This window comes from Bombina bombina, chromosome 5 (genome assembly GCF_027579735.1).
Source record: "Bombina bombina isolate aBomBom1 chromosome 5, aBomBom1.pri, whole genome shotgun sequence".
Classification (NCBI taxonomy): domain Eukaryota; kingdom Metazoa; phylum Chordata; class Amphibia; order Anura; family Bombinatoridae; genus Bombina; species Bombina bombina.
The window spans coordinates 667,400,843-667,421,742 of record NC_069503.1 but is presented as its reverse complement, the minus strand read 5'-3'; the positions used below and the strand labels follow the sequence as shown (position 1 = coordinate 667,421,742).

Below are 20,900 nucleotides of genomic sequence, written 5' to 3'. Positions count from 1 at the left end.
AGAAATGTATGGACTGTTGCTGGCATGATTTGTACACAAATACATAATATGGCATACATTTTTAAAAATATAACTTTGTTTACACATTACTTATGTACATAATCAGAAAGGGATACTCTAGAATGACTATGGTTCAATGTCACACAGAGGTTTGTTCTGCTCAATATGACTCATCTTCACACTTGATAGAAAATAACACAGGTTCATACACAGGCTTAGTAAGCTAGTGATAGATATTTATTATGAAATGGGGGGTGGGAGAGGGGTACAGAACTGATTCACACACTTGTATGAAATCTTTATATATAATTTCTTACATTAGGGAGATGACTTAATATAAAGACTGAAAGGGAACAATTTGAAGCCTGACAGTGAAGATTTCCAAGACTGACAGTGGGGAAAAAGCCAAGATTGAAATTGAAGTATACCAATGGGATCATGTCTGGCATATTTAAATTCTGCTGACCTTGAAAACCATACAAAGACATGTTCACATGGTAAGTGCAAACTATTTGATAGAATAAGGCTGTGGAGACATCCTATTGGAGACACTTAGATGATTTTCTATTTTGTAGATGGTATTTCCCAGTCCTCTATTTAATGAACTGATGAATAAGACACCTATTGAAGATCAACTGTTTACCCCTGAATTGACATTCAAAGACCATGCATTGTCCAGGTTGGTGTACCAATGCATGCTAGTGAAGACTGTAGAATATTAGTAGCTTACATACATTAGTCATATTTAGTTCTTAATTAGATATTTAGGGATCACAATCAGACACTTAGATGATTTTCCTTTTTAGATGGTATTTCCCAGTCCTCTATTTAATGAACTGATGAATAAGACACCTATTGAAGATCAACTGTTTACCCCTGAATTGACATTCAAAGACCATGCATTGTCCAGGTTGGTGTACCAATGCATGCTAGTGAAGACTGTAGAATATTAGTAGCTTACATACATTAGTCATATTTAGTTCTTAATTAGATATTTAGGGATCACAATCAGACACTTAGATGATTTTCCTTTTTAGATGGTATTTCCCAGTCCTCTATTTAATGAACTGATGAATAAGACACCTATTGAAGATCAACTGTTTACCCCTGAATTGACATTCAAAGACCATGCATTGTCCAGGTTGGTGTACCAATGCATGCTAGTGAAGACTGTAGAATATTAGTAGCTTACATACATTAGTCATATTTAGTTCTTAATTAGATATTTAGGGATCACAATCAGAAAAAGGAATACATATTATAGTTGATATAGAGGTATTTGAATGGACATGAAATATTACATTTATGTTCAGCATACATATATTGTTTACATGTGATATACATTATTATGTATAAATTTAATTTTTGAAATTTAAATATTATTTTTAATCAACAATATAATGGTGTATGTATTTCATTAATTTAAAATGAATGTAATGATTATGTGTAAAAAATGTTGATCAAAGTTAGAGCATAGACACCATATGATTTTAAATGTATTTTATGAATATTTTACAACGTGTGTATTAACTTTGTTCCATTTTTATTATTTGTCATTTCAGATTGGCATCTGATGACTTCATGGAATATTTAATTATTTTCTATTAAATATATATATTTTTTTTTTAGCAGATTCTAATATATATCAATATAATCTGTAAATAAATAAAACTTGGACTCCCATGACTGATAGTTGGCTATTTGACAAGCACATGCATAAGAGAAAATAATGCATTAATAGTAGAAAATAAAATTCTTCAGAGAATATTAAAAGATATATTTTAACATTAATTGGGGAGTCATATTCTTCAATGCTTTTATATTGAAAAAGTATATATTAAAAATATTTAGGATATGTATTAATATTATGATTGTTTTAACATTTAATAAGGTGAAGTGGTTCAATTACATGAAAGTGACAGTGTTGTTGAATGTAAAAAGAATTGTATAAGATCATGTATCTTCCTTAGGTATCTCAAAACATTATTAGAAAATATTTTACAATTATTACATTTATAAATGGTAGGTCATTTAACTTTATAATTTTTAATAATTAGTTATTGGATGCCAGGTTAATCTATGTAATTTTCTAGTGGAGTCATTTAACTATACTTAGTAATATTATGTATTTATTACAATCTTACCTCTTGGGTTAGACATCAAATATCTATATAGAATGTAATTTCCCCTTTAGTTTATTTTGTCAATGTTAAATCAAAATACAATATGTTTGGGTCCTTAAAGGGGTCATTCAAAATGTATATTTTGTATACATTGTTACAAATATCATACAAGAATTTAAACATATTTAGAATGTACTATAGAATTACATTCAGTCTTTAAATATACTTGTTAAAATAAAAATAAATGCACATATCTTAGTCAATGATATAAGGCATCTATATGCAAACAACAATCAGCATCAAAATAGCCTATGTAGAGATGTATTTAATCCACGAATATATATAATTACAATATAATAATTGAATAACAAAACATATAAAGTTGGTCAAATATAAGATTATGATACAAAATGCATACATAACATATAGCTTAATGTCCCTCTACGCTGAAGGCTAAAAAAGACCTCATTTAATAAATATATTTCAGTCAGTGTGTAAAACAATCTAGAAGTTAATCTAAATTTGCTTTACTCATATGTTAGACTCATTTAGCAAAAGGAAGGTGCCTAGGTTTATGATATATTAAGCATTATTGTGAAATGTTTATTTAAAGGGACATGAACTCAAAATATACTTAAAGGTAGCCATTTAAAAAAACAAAGATTTATACATTCTGAATGAGTATTCTATTTTAATCAAGTTTAAAACTTGTCTCATATTATGAATGCTCATTGTGATGTTGCTATCATTACTTTAGAAATAAGGCAGTAAATAGCTAATTTATTTGCTTCAGTACTCTGGACAGAACTTGATTGTTTGGAATAATTGATGCAACAATCGTCAAGGACAACCCAGGTTTTTATTAAACAATTGTCCGTAATATAAAATATCATTATTGTTTTTCAAAGAAACATAACAAGATAACTTAACATTTGATAATCGTATTAAATAATAAAGTTGATTAACATTTCATGCTCAATCACCAATGGTAAATTTTTTTGGACAGTGTCCCTTTAAGAGCTTGAAATAGTGTATTTACTTCTCTTCCTATCTTTACATACTTTGCTTGAAAAGCATATCGAGATAGGCTCAGTAGATGAAGATTGGTGGATGCACAGAGATGCCTTATGTGATTGGCTCAACCATGTGCATTTAAATTTCTTATGTTGAAGATATATAAATACTAAGAGAAAATGATTTACATTTTAAAGTCTAAACAATCTTCTATCTCTACAGATCATTTGATACAATTGTTTGTAATGTCTCTTTAAAACTAAAGACGCCATTGCACAATAACATATATGAGCACTTCAGAGAAATACAAGCTCGAGGTTTATTTGCGAATAACAAAGCTGTAGTTTAACATTTATAAACAGATTATCAAAGTTACTGACATTCTTCCCGGAATTTTAACATTAATAAATATTGCGTGGGAAACGCATCTTCAAACACCAGATTAGCATATTTAAACATTAGTGTAATGTCACGCAATAGCACACAATCAATGTGCATTATAAATACATTTAATAGAGCAATGTCAATACTTCACAATAAATTTATTTAAAGAACAATAAAGACATACAATATTAAATGTGTATTTGTATTAAAGAAACAGACCGTTATTAAACCGAGAAATTTCTACAACATTAATAATGTGACAGGATTAGATTTTAAAGAGTATTTAATCATTAATATTTCACGGATCACGGATATTAAATCTGCGTCACACATATCCGCATGACAGGCCCATGAGTTACAAATAAGTCTACATGAAAAATGAAGTTACAGCACCACCAAGCGGTATGTGTAAGGAAGTTACTAAGATATGAAACATTAAGGAACGGCCAATCAGAGTTCATCACACAAACACAACTTGAGTCAGGATGGTCTCACAGACATTATAACAATATTTCAAACTTTTATCCAATCAGATGTACAGATAAATTGTCCCATGGTGCATCTCATGTTTACTTCACCATATAAAAGTCCATTACACGTTGCCATCTTTGTCAGTTCTCTAATGCCTGCAGGCAATATATATTATTATTATACAACCCAGCAGGCATGTCAGTTCCCAGGTTCACCAAGGAGGAGAGCGCTGCACTGGTCCACGCCGTCAAGGACTTTTATCCCCAGCTGTTTGGGAACAAGAGGAGCTCGACAGATGCGCCTGTTAAGAAGGCCCTCTGGGAGTCTATCACCAATGCGGTTAGATTGGTGTGTGACGTCCAGAGGACCCAGGATCAGATCATGAGGAGATTCGGAGATATGAGGTTGCGTTTATCGAAAAAAGTCAACCTCATAAGGGACTGGGTACAAGCCCGTAAAAGAGGGGGCCAAAGAAAGGCCCCGCGGAAACTGTACCTACTCCCTTATGAGGTGACTTTATGCGAGCTCCTCAATCTCCGTGTCCCCAAAAGATTTAGATCCTCGCCATCCTCGGCCTCCTCTTCTTCCCTCCCAGCTGCGGGATCTGAAAGTCCTGACGCGGGGGACAGGGCAGATGCTTCTCCGTCCGGTGGCCTGGGAGGACCCGATAGAGAATCTGAACCAGGTAATTATCCAACTTCATATAATATTTATAATGTTAAAAATCCAAAAATTGTATTTAGTCAGATACTAAACCTATACAGATCTCACAACATACACTACATATGATGTTTAGATATCTGATTTTACATTAGTGATACATGAAATTGGAATGATGTTTCTTGCGCTCTACAGAATATGCGTCACAGAGCGGAAATGTAATTTCGCATCCACGTTAACATGGGTTTGCGGAAAGTGGCATTGCTTTATACATGTTGGTCAAATGACGGATGCGTAATTCCGCTTGGAATCATTGCGCAATGATCGCGAAAATGGCATTTCTCATCCACGTTAACATGGGTTTGCGGAAAGTGGCATTGCTTTATACATGTTGGTCAAATGACGGATGCGTAATTCCGCTTGGAATCATTGCGCAATGATCGCGAAAATGGCATTTCTCATCCACGTTAACATGGGTTTGCGGAAAGTGGCATTGCTTTATACATGTTGGTCAAATGACGGATGCGTAATTCCGCTTGGAATCATTGCGCAATGATCGCGAAAATGGCATTTCTCATCCACGTTAACATGGGTTTGCGGAAAGTGGCATTGCTTTATACATGTTGTTAAAAATTAAATGGAAAATCTTAGATTAGTGAAGAATACAGTATTCTTATTTTAAATATTATATCTAATAAAAAACGAATAATACTAATAAATTATAACATATGGCCATCAATTGATGATTATGTAATAACAAGCATATATTCTTAAAGATACAGTAAACAACACAACTGATTGAAAATAAGAGTCCAGGATATATTTATCATTCATTAAATTGCGGAAACTATTAACTCATGGGACTACCAAAGGATTAATATTTTTCTATTGATTTGTTATTAATGTAAATATTTTAAACATGGCATGATTAGTATTAATGATATGCAATCCTCATTTAATATATTACAGATATGGATGTGGCTGCTGGATCCTCAAGCCAGGGCTTGTCACAGTATGGTATGTCTCATTTTAATTGACATTTGTCTTAGAAACATGGAATGAACATTACATACTAAATACACATTGTTCTATATTTATATGTAATGTCTATTTAATAGATGAAAATTATATAATTATTCGGATATACTTAAATAACATATTTGATTTTAATTGCATGCTCAATACCATTCATTACATCAACATATGGAGTAGATAATTCATTAACAAACAACAACATTGTGGAATCTATTTAATTTTAGATTAAAGGGATACTGAACTACAATTATTAATATTGTCTTTCACATACAGTATGCAATATTAATAAACATAAAATATAATACTATCATCATATGTGACATATTCTATTGCTAAATGTAGTTTAAAATAAAGAAAGTACGTTTATGTGCATCTAAATATTTGTTGACCAACCTGGGTTTATATTGATGATTGGTGGATACCTTCAACAAACAATATTTATTGAATCCAATATTCCTTATCTGCCTTTAAGATTAATATCGAACAACATTCGAATTATAATAGGAGTCAATGTTAAATCATTTTTTACAGTTTGAACATAGAAATCAATTATTTAAATTAATCATGTCAGTGTCCCTTTAAGACAAAATAGATTCATTCATCATTACATTATTTTTATTAAAAACTATTGATATATAAATCTAATTATCTGTTGGAGTTACTTTATATATATCTGCATACTCTAACAGCACCATGATTACATATTAGTAATAATAAAGTTTGTTATGTATTGTGATAAATATGTGTTGTGTCCTAAACAAGATTACTGTACATTGAAAAAATGGCTCGATGTGACACATGTTTGTTTAGATTTGTCAACAGATGCTCCTCAATATGTGGTTTGTGTGTATTCTTGTAACTTCTTAAGGACATATGACGGAATTATTCCGTCATAAAACAATTGAGCTAAGTGAAAGCTGTGTCCTTAAAGGGTTAAGAACATTGATCATTGGGTATATTTAGATATGCAATAGCAGCATCTGAGATGAATTTGATGTCTAATGTAGTCTGACATTAAACATATGTTGAATACAGATATGTTTACAGAATCCCCTTGATTCAATCAAGCATTTTCTGGTGTAATGACTGCTCTATTATTCACATTTTAAAGTTGATTAATGTTAAAATTCTAGACAGATGTGATTTAGTGATATCCAAAATGTGTTTAATAATATATATCTATATCATTCATAGAGAGAGTTGGTGTGGGGAGCCCACAGGAATCCAGCAGTGACATAGAGCCGCCTTTGCGGGCTCCTGGTAAGTCCATTGACTCATTTATATGTAATTGAAGGTGTATTGCTAATCAATATTATGATCATGATTCCGATGAAGCATAACATTATAAAAAATCATAGAATTTATCTTCTGATTATATATTTATTTTTTATATTGAGCGATTAATAATTTCTACTTTATTATTCTACACATTTGTTATTCATAAGATGTCTAACATATGTTTTTTTCATTTTTTAATTTTTTTAACAACAGTCATCAAGTGATACACACATGAGAAATCTTAAATGTTCTATGTACTATGCTTTTATGAATTTAACATTAAGACAAACAATACATTAAGATTCTGATTTATTGACAATAACAAATCTATTGTCATTTGTATGCTCCATCAAAATGATGTAAATCATAACTTTGTGTGTGTATATCTTTAATGCAACATTGATGTGCGTATTTGAGCAACAGTAACATATGTTATAATATCTGATCTTAAGGTGTACACAACATGTTATGTTTTACAGAGATTGATGTCACATGTGGGATGGAGGAGGAAGAGGCTGCCTTGGAGTCTGATGGTATGTGAAATATATCTATCATGTTTCCAACATGTTTCTTTTTTTGAAATCATTTTATTGAAGACATTCAAAGTCTACAGCTTTTTCCCTTTAAAAAGGAATATTATTTGTCTGTTCAAATACACTACTGCCCCCTTTCTATATCAGGCAGCATGAAAATCTGCTTGTATATATTTTTTTAAGAATATATAATTCATGCCATCATTATGTCACATGCATATTCCATGCCAAAACACAATAATAAGTTTCACATTGTACAGACAGTCATTGAGATTCATCTGAGTGCCTATATAGATACCATATCCTCATTTCAGAATAGTTTACAGATTCAAACACACTTCGAGGTATATTGAAAACATAATCAATTTTAAATGCGTTGATTTGATGTCAGGATGTATGAGATGTTAATATATTTATTTTACATTTTCAGATGGATCCACCACTTCTGGTCATCTGGATTCCGCCCCTGCCCAGTCACAGACCCCTCCCCGTGCACACACCCCTGACCATGGCCACACCTCTGCACACACCCAGAGCCCTTCCCATCACCAAACCCATGACCATGCCCCGACCACTGCCAGCCCTTCCCATATTTCATATCCTGTCCCTCCCAAAAAACGCCCATACACCCCCCTTCGCCGCTCTCCCCGTATTCTGGCCCGTACAGCTGCCCAGACCCAAACTCCCCACTCCCCAGCTGTACGGCCTACCCTGGAGCAGCAGCTCACCACTCCCCAAGCCATTCCCATCCCTCCCCGAGCCAATCCCATCCCTTCCCCCTGTTTAAACCTTCATTGTCCTGGGTGTCAGATTGTCCTTCCCAGGCACAGCTGTAAGTATCATTCTAAATACACTTTATAAGATACTTAAAGGTACAGTGAAGTTCAATTGGTTAAATTGTGATTCAAATCCAGCATGCAATGTTAAGCCAATGTATCATAGAATACTCTTATGAATTATTCGTCATTCTCTTGATATATTTATTGAAAACAACTTATTCCTATAATTAGTTTAAACAATAAAATAAATGTGGCCATCATTTCTTTATTGTTGGATGAATGTATCCATCAACCAGCATGCACAAACAAGGTTCATCAACAAATATTGGCTTCCATAAAAACCAACATTCTTGCATTCAAAATATAGCTTGACAATTAAAACATATAATGAATATGTGTAATTTCTAAAGATTTGTCATGTCATGCTCTATCTGAATCAGTCCATTAAATATTTAGGTTCAGTGTCCCTTTAATTGGATATCACTACATATACCAAACACCACTACTTGGATCCAAAATTTTATGTCCAAATGTGGATACATTATCTCTTGTCTAACCCAGTGGGAATGTAATTTCTTCTGGTTGCTATGTTTACACAGCTTGTCCTCAATGCCAAAATGTTTAAGGATAGGTGTGCCTACCACAGTCTAAATTGAATTTTTAAATTGCTGATGTAAGTACAATGTAAATCCTTTAACAAGATTTGATACACTCAAGCTGTATAAGTGGATCATCTAAAACCAATTAAAGGGTTCAACATGTTTGAGTAACATGAGCCTTTAATGATTTCTGTCTGTCTGAATAACCTAATTCATGTGTAAAGAATATATGAAAAATAATTGATGTAAATAATTATTTGTCTTTATGATGACAATGTATGTATTAAAATCTTTTATTCTGTTGTGTAATTATCCTTAATATTAATTTTTATTTTATTTTAGGCTGTGACTCAGCATGGCTCATGCTAGAAGGGATAGCAAGAGTAGAGCAGGCCGTGTTGAGGAACGCAGCTGTCCTGAGAGGGATGAACGACACCATGCAGGCCCAGCTCCGGGTTCAGGACTTGACTCTGCGTGAAATTATGCAATTACGTTCAAGGCCTGAATCTGGAGCTGGACATGCACAGGACAATGAAGAGGATGACCAGTAAGTGGAGGATCTGGATATGCTCCATGGTGGCAGATAATAATCCTCCGTCCACATGTTGAATTTGTATTTATATTGTTGCCCTTTGGCCTTTTTATCAGTTTTTTGTTGTGCCTGTTGCACTCTTTTACCTTGTCATGTGTCTCCAATGAGGCTATGCTGGCCCTTGGCAACTCTCTTCATGGACTGTGATGCACTGTGTTACCTTGTCATGTGTCTCCAATGAGGCTATGCTGGCCCTTGGCAACTCTCTTCATGGACTGTGATGCACTGTGTTACCTTGTCATGTGTCTCCAATGGGGCTATGCTGGCCCTTGGCAACTCTCTTCATGGACTGTGATGCACTGTGTTACCTTGCCATGTGTCTCCAATGGGGCTATGCTGGCCCTTGGCAACTCTCTTCATGGACTGTGATGCACTGTGTTACCTTGTCATATGGCTCATATATTCCTTATTTTTAAAAGATTATTTATAAACGTTGTGTATGTTTTCTTACATACTAATAAAATAAATTTTATTTCACAAATCTTTGTCCTCATTCTTCCTGTTATTTTTTGCAAGCTCTAGTTTATGTTGTTTATCCTTAAAGGGACCTAACAAATCTATTTGTTATAATGAAATCATATATGTAAGACAATAGTAAATGACTTTAAGATTAACATCTCCAATGTAATCTTATTATTTGTGTTTATATTATTTTCTCTTAGCTCTATCATTGCCTGATTATGATTAGCAGAGTAATTTCTTTATATATGTATATATATTTTTGTATTTGTGTATATATGTATATTTAAATGTTCATATCCATGTGTGTATTTATAAACTCTGCATGAATTGATGCACCTTTACAAAATGATCTGAGTATTGATACAATGATCTAATCCCTGTAAAGTGTTCATTTTATTTAAATAGTATTGACTATGTGTATGCTCTTTTTAAAAACAAAATAATGTCCCTTTAAGTGATGTTGATCACTATTGTAAATGAATGTATTTCCATTTGTAAAGCGTTTTTGTCCTTTTTACAAGAACAAGGACATATAATTTTATTAATAAACAATCTTATTGTAATGTTGACAGCACCTGTATTTCATTTTCAAATCTATATTATTGTCAAAGTGTAACCAAATCAATCTCTGTGTGTAATACAAATAATGTAGATGATGAATATTAGTTAACTAATATGTTAACAAAATACATCTCCTCCCATATATGGCTATAGGTAGGCTGACCATAATTAAACTTGAATAAATGACACGTTTAATCAATACATGTATAACTATTGTTATTCAACAACAATCCAAACATATCTTAAAACATCAATGGCATATGTATTTCTCATGTGTATCTTTTAAATGTTAAAGATATACACCATAGCTATAGTTCAAGGGACAGTCAAGTCCGAAAAGATGATTCATGATTTGGTGACATTCCTAGATAGCAATCTACACACATACTAGTTCATAAAATATAAATACGTTTCTTAATGATATGCCAAGATGTCACTGAGTCCTTGTATTGTCTGCGGTTTTTCAGCGATCTCGGATGCGCCATTTTGCTTAAGACGTCACCTGCCAGGCTGTCCAATGATTCCTTGTATTGACTGACGTTCTTACGTGATCAGGAATATGCCTTTTATTGGATTGCGTTTTGACGCGATCAAGGATGCGCCTTTTTTTTTGGGGCGTTCTTACGTGATCAATAATGTGCCTTTCATTGGATGGCGTTCTTACGTGATCAAGGAAGCGCCATGTTAAGACGGCACATGTAAAGTTAAAAAAACGTGTGATTGGATTGCGTAGTCCCGCAATATTTGTGCACGTTAAAAACGTTTGTGACTGCATGCAATTTTAAAAAGCTTGCGAATATGTATTATTTGCATCATGTTACATTGTTGACCCGTAGCTGATAAAGACCAACACATTCTCTTTTGCTGGATGTCTGGTTGAATCAACGAACGAAAGCAAAATGTTTTCATGCATAGGATATTTCTAGGCAAGTGCAAATCTCTACAGTCCATGTTTAATATGTTTGTCAACAATGTTCCTTTTTCTTAAAAATTAATGTTGTGTTTAATGTTGAACATATCTAATTAATAAATATGCGCTATTGTGTTTGAATAAAGTAATCAATATGCATTTATCATATGCTAAATATATGATGCCGACTTCTTCTAAATGTAATTTCGTTGTATATTTTATGAAAGGTTCATTAGACACTCACATTATAAATAAAAATATTTGATTTTGTCTATAGTTAGATAGTCCATTGTTTAACAAATAGGTTTATTTTGTCTTGTGTTGTAAGAAAATGTAAGTTATTTTCTTACTCCTCGCAAAGCCAATGAGTTTCATGTGAGTACCATCTCCAGCTTTGTCCAGTTTGTGTAAAGGTTCTTTTCATATGTTAATGATGGGGTATTGTGTTTTACGGTTGTAATGGTGGTTCATCTATATTTAAAATATAGCTAACCCTATTTTATTTGCAAGTGTTTGAAGCTTTTTAATATTGCTATCAGTATATGTTAATCTTGTTGTTTGTAGTAGTGTCTATTACATACAGTTATGTAAAAAATATAGGATACTGTCCCTTGAATGCAAATGTTGTTTTTTTGTATCATGTATGAGATCCACATAGTTTAATCTTCAAATATATTTTTGTTAGCATATTTCACCCCCCCACTCCTAAAAGGAATTTAAACCATATTCATTGTTAAAATAAAAATAGTTACAATAAAATATTAACACAATAATGTCTCTTAAAGAAAATAGACTTTATTTAACACGTCAATATAAATGTGATTTTCAAATTTTTTTTTGTAAAAAGTACATGTATATATAGCAACAAGCTTAAAATGTGTTAGCATATGTAATGTTGTTAAAGGGACAGTTTCGAAAAAATTTTTTTTTACATTATTCGAAAAGTAAATTCTGTAATAACAAGGATATCAAATGTTTCTCAACAATTGAACATTTGTCTGGGTTTATTTAAATTTGCTATCTAAACCTATGAGGTTGGTGTGCTCATTTCTTAAATCTTGAAGAGTGCTTGTAATCATTATACAATTTGAGCACTAGAGGGCATTTGGATAGCATTTGTATATGTAAAACCTTGTGCTCATACAGCATATTATTGACCATGTATTGATCATTGATATCTAAAATGTTGTTATGTCAGAACAACAAATAAGTGGTCATTTTTCATAGTCATAGATACAAGGGTAAGCACATAAGTCACACATGTATTTCTCCATGTTTTGTTGTTTCAAACTTTATAATGCGTAATACAGTGTTTTCTTTGTAATCAATAATTTTCTGACTGTCCCTTTAAGCTGTGTTATTGGCATTCAAACAGTAATATGCCATCATGGATAATTGTTATGGTAATTTAGTTAGCGATTCGGGAAACAGTTTGGACATCACATCACAGAAACCAATCAATATCATGAACAAGGATAGGTATGTGATGATGTGGTTTTCACACACTTATAACCCACACTCTGCAAAGAATCTTCCTCCATGGACCCGGTCCCATAGAAGTCGATTATATACAGAGTGTGGTCCACAAGTGTATGAAAACCACATCATCACATACCTATCCATTACCCAAAAAAAATAATTTAAGATGGAAAAAAATACTTACTTCCTCTTCCTTCCCCTCTTCCCACGGGGCTGAGGCTCTGGGAGAGGCAACTGCCGACTCCGAAGAGTCCTCCTTGGAGCTGTTGTGGGAGGAGTGGAAGGAAGAGTACTGGGACGACCAAGGTGAGGAGTAGATGGCTGAGGAGGAGGAGGAGAAGATGGATGAGGAGGAGAAGATGGCTGAGGAGGAGGAGGAGTAGATGGCTGAGGAGGAGGAGGAGTAGATGGCTGAGGAGGAGGATGATGAGATGGGCCGGCAGGAGGAGATGGCCCAGCAGCAAGAGGCCCAGCAACAAGAGGCCCAGCAACAGGAGGTAGACCAGCATGCGCCTCCCGGAAAAATGTGAACATTTCCTGATGAAGATTGAACATTCTTGTTTGTCCTTCTTGTATTGTATTCAGTATACTGATTATTTCAGTTTGGCCTTGAATTATTTGATTCTGCCCATCAAGTATTCTGCGCCGTCCTTCTATGTTTTCTATCCGGGAGGTACGCATCTGGTCTATGTACTCCAGTAGAACCCGCACCTCCGCTATTTCTTCTTGTTGTGCCTGTTGAACCCGTGCACGGCGGGGTGCCCGTGCACGGCGGAGTGCGGGTCTTTGAGGGACCTCGGGTTCCGCGGGTTCAGCGGGATCCTCCTGTGCTTCCGGGGCCTCTTGATCATCTCCCGTGCGCTGTTCGTCACGGGGGGCCTCTTCCCTCCGAAGTGGGAATTCCTCACCACCACTCTCATCCCGGGGAGATGCAGGAGGCTGTGCTGCCTCGTCCCCAGACTCTGTATATTAAAAAAAAAAGAAAAAAAGAAATGTATATATTAGCATATTTGCAAATAAAGTTTTAAATGACTTAGCTTACGATACAATTACAAATGCAGAATCATTAATCCACTTTGAAATCTAACAAACAATCAATTCTATTTCCGCTTTTTCTAAACAGTGTTTGTGATATCTGGTCAATGTGAATGTTTTTGCGTTTGTTTTCAGTCTGTTTAAATGCACACCTAACCTATAGCCTAGATACTGATGTAACCGCTAAGTAATAGAATGCGTGTAAACAGCGTAATAGCATTAATCTGATCCTTAACACATGAAACCCAATGTTTTATCTTTCATGATTTATAAGCATACATTTAGTATAAACTTTCGAATGTACTTTTGTTATCTAATTAGCTTCATTCTCTGGATATTCTTTGATGAAAAGCATATCTAAATATGTTTATAAGATTCTGATTGTTAGCTGAATATAGCTGCCTCCTGTGATTGTTTCACCGTGTGCATGGCTATTTCTTCATTAAAATATATCTCAAGAATGATTCAAATTATGTAATATAAGTACATTTGAATGTTTTGTCAAATTGTATTCGCTACCTCAATCATGAAAGTAAATGTTTGCGTATAGTGTCCATTGAAATACATTCGTATGTGAAATTATTGTTCAATGAGCTTACCGTCAGATGAGAGTGGCAGGTTCCCGGTATCGATTCCTCCGATACCGACTACTTCCACCTCGGAGATGCTGGGCCGCAACATTTCCTCCCATCTGCAGTACTCCATTTCAAGGGCAGGGCCGCCACCGGTCCCTGCAGCATGTCGGGCCTCCAGGCTTAACTTTTTTTTAAGTTCAAGTTTACAGTCCCGGTACCGATGTTTGATGGAATCCATATCCCGGTTCCGGCCACCCACTGCATTGACTGCATTCCGAATCTCGTTCCAGAGCCTCCTCCTGTCAGTCGGGGTAGTCTTCTGGTGCTGCAGCATCCTATACCTGGCCATATAGGCCTCTACGAGGGCCTCCTTCTCCTCCATCGTAAACCTCGCCTCCCTAGTCGCCTTGGCCTTCCCCTGTGACGATGCCCTCTGTTTCCCGGACTGTGAAGCCCTACTCTGACCGCCACTGGGCCCAGCCACTTGGTCATCTTGAACCAAGTGGCTGGGTCCACCCACCGCTTCCACCCCCGCTTCCTGCCCCCCTTCCTGCCCCCCTTCCTGCCCTGTTCCTCTCCCCCTCCCTCTACTCCCCCCTCTACCTGTCCCCTGCCTGGCCTCCATCTCCTCCCTAAACTAAACCCCAAATAATCAAAAAAAAGTGAGTGTGATGAAATGAAAGGGGGTCAAAATAAAGAACTAAAAAGACAAAAAAGGTGCTTAAAGTGTGAGGGATGTAAAAAAAAAAGAGGGTAAGGAGTATTTAAATAAACGAAAAGAATAAGACTAAAAGGAGGATATGTAAACTAAATGTAACTAGGGGATGGGTATGGGATGGGTATGGGGTATGGGATAAGAGTAAATGGGATGAAAGGGAATGGGACTACAAGGAATGGGGTATGGAGTGTAGTATGAGGGGGTAGGGGGTATGGAGTGTATGTAGTGTTATTGATAAGTGTATGTATGTATTGAATGTGTTTGCGTGTAAATGTGTTAAGTGTACAGATAAATCACTCGCTCGCTAACTAACACTACTTCTAATTCTCAATAACAAACACTCCCACTAACGCTCACTAACTACCACTAACTGACGCTCACACTAACAACTATCACTAATAACTCCCACTAACTCACTCACGCTCCCACTAACAGACTCTCTCCCACTCCCGCTAACTCCCACTAACTCACTCACTCTCTCACGCTAACACTACCAACTGACTATCTCACGCTAACACTACCAACTGACTCTCTCACGCTAACACTACCAACTGACTATCTCACGCTAACACACTCTCAAAAATTCGCAAAATCTCTATTCTTAAATCTCCAAAGACCCACCAGCAACACAGTCAAAGAAGCCCTGCTTGTGTGGTGCTTATATACCCTGTGTAAATGTTTAATGATGTCCCAATTTCCATTGTAATTAGTGTTCAGGTGTGCTTTATTAGCAATTAATATTATTGCAATGTGTATTAGGTGTGTTAATTTGCGCATGCTCATTTTGAGTTGGTATTTGTGGAATGTGTAGAATGCGATGATGTCATAGTGGTCGTTTTCTCTAACATTGTCCAATAGTATTCTTTTTAAATGTGAATTTGCGATGGTGTGTTCTTCGTGAAGTGTTGTATATGTATGTTTTTCATAATATATAATGATATTGAATGCGATTTTTTTTTTAGTGTATGTATATATTTTTTATTCCTTGTTGTTATTGTGCGATTTTCCGCATCTTAAAGTATATGCGTATTCCCCGTATAAATAGTATTAAAACTTCCCCCGCTTGTGAATGTGTAATGCTTGTGTGCTTTGTTGATTGATTGATGTTGTGACATTTGCGGCGTGTTATTGTTGTGCATGATGTGGTATGCGTCATATGACCGAGCTGTGCGTATTCTCGCGAGATCGAGTGTTAGGTAAAAAAAGCTATTTTTTGCCTTTCCCATTGATCTCTATGGGAGACTGTCTAACGCGGGCAGGATTACGCGTGTGACATACACGCGTTAGGAGCATCGTTAGATGGTCTTATATTAACTCTAAATACCGGAGTCAAACAATGACGTGCGTTAGACATAAAACACGCGTGGCGTTAACAGCCCATCTACCGCCGAACTCTAAATCTAGCCGTAACTTTCTTATTCTGCATTTAATATTATGTGAACAACTGGAATATAGAAACATTTCAAATAGTCAAAGGGAACAATTGTACAATTTGAATGTCAGAATTCCAAAATTCATCCCGAGTTGTAGTATTTAAACATTGGGAAATTTGAATATATTGTCCTGACTAGGCACTATGCTTTGTACTTTTTTGATGCATTGTGGTGTGCAGCTGCTACATAGTGTAAACATTTTTCTCCAGTTGCTAGAGGGTCATTTAAGTGTTGCCAAGTAAACTGGTATTGCCCCATGGAAAGAAAGTGGTGAGGTACTTTTATTAGAACTTCACCTCTTCCAAGCCTGCATTTTAAGTACAGCTCTTTACTTTTTCACTGCTGTAGCCACTTTTGTACAGTGAGATTCAAAACACTGAGATCAATCCCCTTAAAGGGACAGTATACACCAATTTTTATGTATATGCACAGATACTGATATAAAAATCCAGTATGAAACCATTTAAAAACGTACTTAGAAGCTTCCAGTTTAGCTCTGTTTAAAAGGTTACTGGAACACCCACTGCAAGTGGGAAATATCAGACCCCCCCCCTTCCCCTTCCTTTGCATATGAAAAGACCCTTTACACAAACAGAAGCAAGCTGGAGTAGGTATACATCGGTATTCTCCTAAAACTTTGGGGCTTGGTTAGGAGTCTGAAAATCAGAGCACGGTTATTTAAAAATAAGCAAAACTTTCCATTAAAAAAAACAAAAAACTTTATGGGCTATATAACTAGATTATCTACAAAACATTTATGCAAAGAAAAAACGAGTGTATAATGTCCCTTTAAGAGTTACCTCATCCAACTGGAGTGGCTGTACCAACTTCAGAAAGAAGGTGTTGAGTTTTACTGGGTCTCTGCAGTGTCGGTGTTCTGGGGTACCAGAGACCTATTAAAATGCTACTACATAGAGTATTTATCGATATTGAAATCTGATACCTGTGCAATAACTTCTGGTGTAGGCTGAAGGGGATGAGAAGAATGCTATTAATTTGGGCTAATATAGAAAGCAAGACAATATACCCATCCAGCACTCACCTTCTATTAACCATGACATTTGGGGGAGAGTGTTTCCCCCATCTTCAGACATCAAACTTAACTTTATTAGGAAAGAGCAGAGATTGTGTATATTTTCTTGCTATTATAATTTACTCAAACACTCCTGGATGTACCTTATGCTTCTGGAATATATATATATATACACACATATGTGTGTGTGTGTGTATGTCTCTCTCACTCTCTCTCTTTCTCTCTCTCTCTATGTATATACATACAGAGAGAAGTGCACTCACAGGAACGAACTGGCTCAATATCATTGTTAGCCTGTTCTATGGCGATTTACCACCTGAGTGCAGCTTTTTAGCCCAGTAATGCTTTTCACAAAGAAGAAATTTCCTGTCAGTCTGATCCCGCCTATTACAGTCAGTCCAGCGCCAAAATACCAGGCAATTCCTCTCTGAACAAGGAACACAGCAACCCCAGGCGATCGTTTTGGCCATCATTGGGCCTCGTCAGTGAGGTGTAGCTATATTCCTCTAAGCACACTGAGCAAGGATTCCACGTCTGGTTGCCCCTTTTTTCCAATAGGGAGACTAAATACATACAGAGAGAAGTGCACTCACAGGAACGAACAACTGGCTCAATACCATTGTTAGCCTGTTCTAAGGCGATTTACCACCTGGGTGCAGCTTTTTAGCCCAGTAATGCTTTTGACAGAGAAGAAATTTCCTGTAGTATATCAGTCTGATCCTGCCTATTACGATCAGTCCAGCGCCGGAATACCAGGCAATTCCTCTCTGAACAAGGAACACAGCAACCCCAGACGATCGTTTCGGCCTGAAGTGAATAATAAAAAAGAAGGCGCCACCATAGTGCACAATCAGATGTATAGAACACGCCAATAAAACAAGTAAGACCGTACTTACAAGATATAAGACACTTGAGAAGTGTCACAACCGCCTTCTGGACTGTTATAGAGTCGGCCAGCTAACTCCCACTGGTAAGTTTCTGATATCCTTCTTGATGTGAGAGCGGCGATGACAAAAGAAACCAGTATCCAGCATCAGTTTCACAGAGCCGGCTCGTCCTGTAATAGCCAATATTGCGTTAAGTTTCAGCTTTATGTTTAAAGTGATCGTTTTGGCCTTCATACATATGTGTGTGTGTGTATGTCTCTCACACTCTCTCTCTATCTATATATATATATATATATATATACTGTATATATATATATATATATATATATATAATAGTCAAGGTGTTACTGTTGTACTGTTGTACAAAGAATCATCCTTAAATCTCCTTCATTTGTTTTATATTATTCTCCTGAGAAATCATTTTGAAGACAGTTGTGTTTTTCAACTTCAAATTCAGCTATTGCTTTCTTGCATTTTATACATTTTATACAGTTAAACTAACCATATTAATATAAATGTAAGGACTTCTAATATTCATAAAGGGCTAGATTACAAGTGACTGGTTATTGCTACCGCAAGCTCGCTCCGAAAATTAACCAGAGATCAGAAAAATATTACAAAAAATTCCCAATACTTTTAAAATATTAAAAGTGTCAATATAATCATAGCGCTAACATATACAGTATACTCATCATGCATATGTACGAATTTTATTCATATTTTTTACTAGTTATCAGGAACTATAATGTAACCTTAAGATGTGAGGTTATTGTATAGTTCAGTTTTCTATTGAATACTCATGCACGGCTGTAGTCACTCGAAAAACAGAATTTATGCTTACCTGATAAATTACTTTCTCTTACGGTGTATCCAGTCCACGGATTCATCCTTACTTGTGGGATATTCTCATTCCCTACAGGAAGTGGCAAAGAGAGCACACAGCAGAGCTGTCCATATAGCTCCCCCTCAGGCTCCGCCCCCCCAGTCATTCGACCAATGGTTAGGAGAAAAAGGAGAAACCATAGGGTGCAGTGGTGACTGTAGTTTTAAACGAAAATTTTTTTATCCTGACTTAAATGCCAGGGCGGGCCATGGACTGGATACACTGTAAGAGAAAGTAATTTATCAGGTAAGCATAAATTCTGTTTTCTCTTACAAGGTGTATCCAGTCCACGGATTCATCCTTACGTGTGGGATACCAATACCAAAGCTTTAGGACACGGATGAAGGGAGGGAACAAGTCAGGTAACCTAAACGGAAGGCACCACTGCTTGCAAAACCTATTTCCCAAAAATAGCCTCCGAAGAAGCAAAAGTATCGAATTTGTAAAATTTGGCAAAAGTATGCAGTGAAGACCAAGTCACTGCCTTACAAATCTGTTCAACAGAAGCCTCATTCTTGAAAGCCCATGTGGAAGCCACAGCTCTGGTGGAATGAGCTGTAATTCGTTCAGGAGGCTGCTGTCCAGCAGTCTCATAAGCCAATCGGATGATGCTTTTCAGCCAGAAGGAAAGAGAGGTAGCAGTCGCTTTCTGACCTCTCCTCTTACCAGAATAGACAACAAACAAGGATGATGTTTATCTGAAATCTTTAGTTGCTTTTAAATAGAATTTTAAAGCACGAACCACATCAAGATTGTGTAATAGTCGTTCCTTCTTAGAAACTGGATTAGGACACAGAGAAGGAACAGTGATTTCCTGGTTAATATTCTTATTAGAAACAACTTTCGGAAGAAGACCAGGTTTGGTACGCAAAACAACCTTATCTGCATGGAACACCAGATAGGGTGAATTACACTGCAAAGCAGACAATTCTGAAACTCTTCGAGCAGAAGAAATATCTACCAAAAACAAAACCTGATAATAACTTAATATCTATGGAATGTAAAGGTTCAAACGGAACCCCTTGAAGAACTGAAAGAACTAAATTAAGACTCCATGGAGGAGCCACAGGTTTATAGACAGGCTTAATTCTGACTAAAGCCTGTGCAAACGCTTGATAGTCAGGTACTTCTGCCAGATAGACAGAGCAGATATCTGTCCCTTTAAGGAACTAGCTGACAAACCTTTCTCTAATCCTTCTTGGAGAAAAGACAATATCCTGGGAATCCTAATCTTACTCCACGAGTAACCCTTGGATTCAAACCAACAAAGATATTTCCACCATATCTTATGGTAAATCTTCGGGTGACAGGCTTTCTAGCCTGGATCAGAGTATCTATAACCGATTCAGAGAACCCATGCTTAGATAGAATTAAGCGTTCAATCTCCAAGCAGTCAGTTGCAGAGAAACTAGATTTGGATGCTTGAATGGACCCTGAATTAGAAGATCCTGCCTCA

General features: G+C 35.9%; 1 protein-coding gene and 1 long non-coding RNA gene across 2 annotated transcripts in view; one reads left to right on the top strand and one right to left on the bottom strand.

The window, feature by feature from the left end:
* Window positions 1–20,900, bottom strand: part of LOC128660672 (cadherin-6-like) — a 519,409-nt gene that overhangs the window by 266,531 nt on the left and 231,978 nt on the right. The window lies entirely within an intron of this gene.
* LOC128660673 (uncharacterized) lies at window positions 6,894–8,114 on the top strand. The gene is made up of 3 exons (XR_008402572.1): window positions 6,894–6,947; window positions 7,445–7,498; window positions 7,929–8,114. It is a non-coding gene; the product is annotated as an uncharacterized LOC128660673 (long non-coding RNA).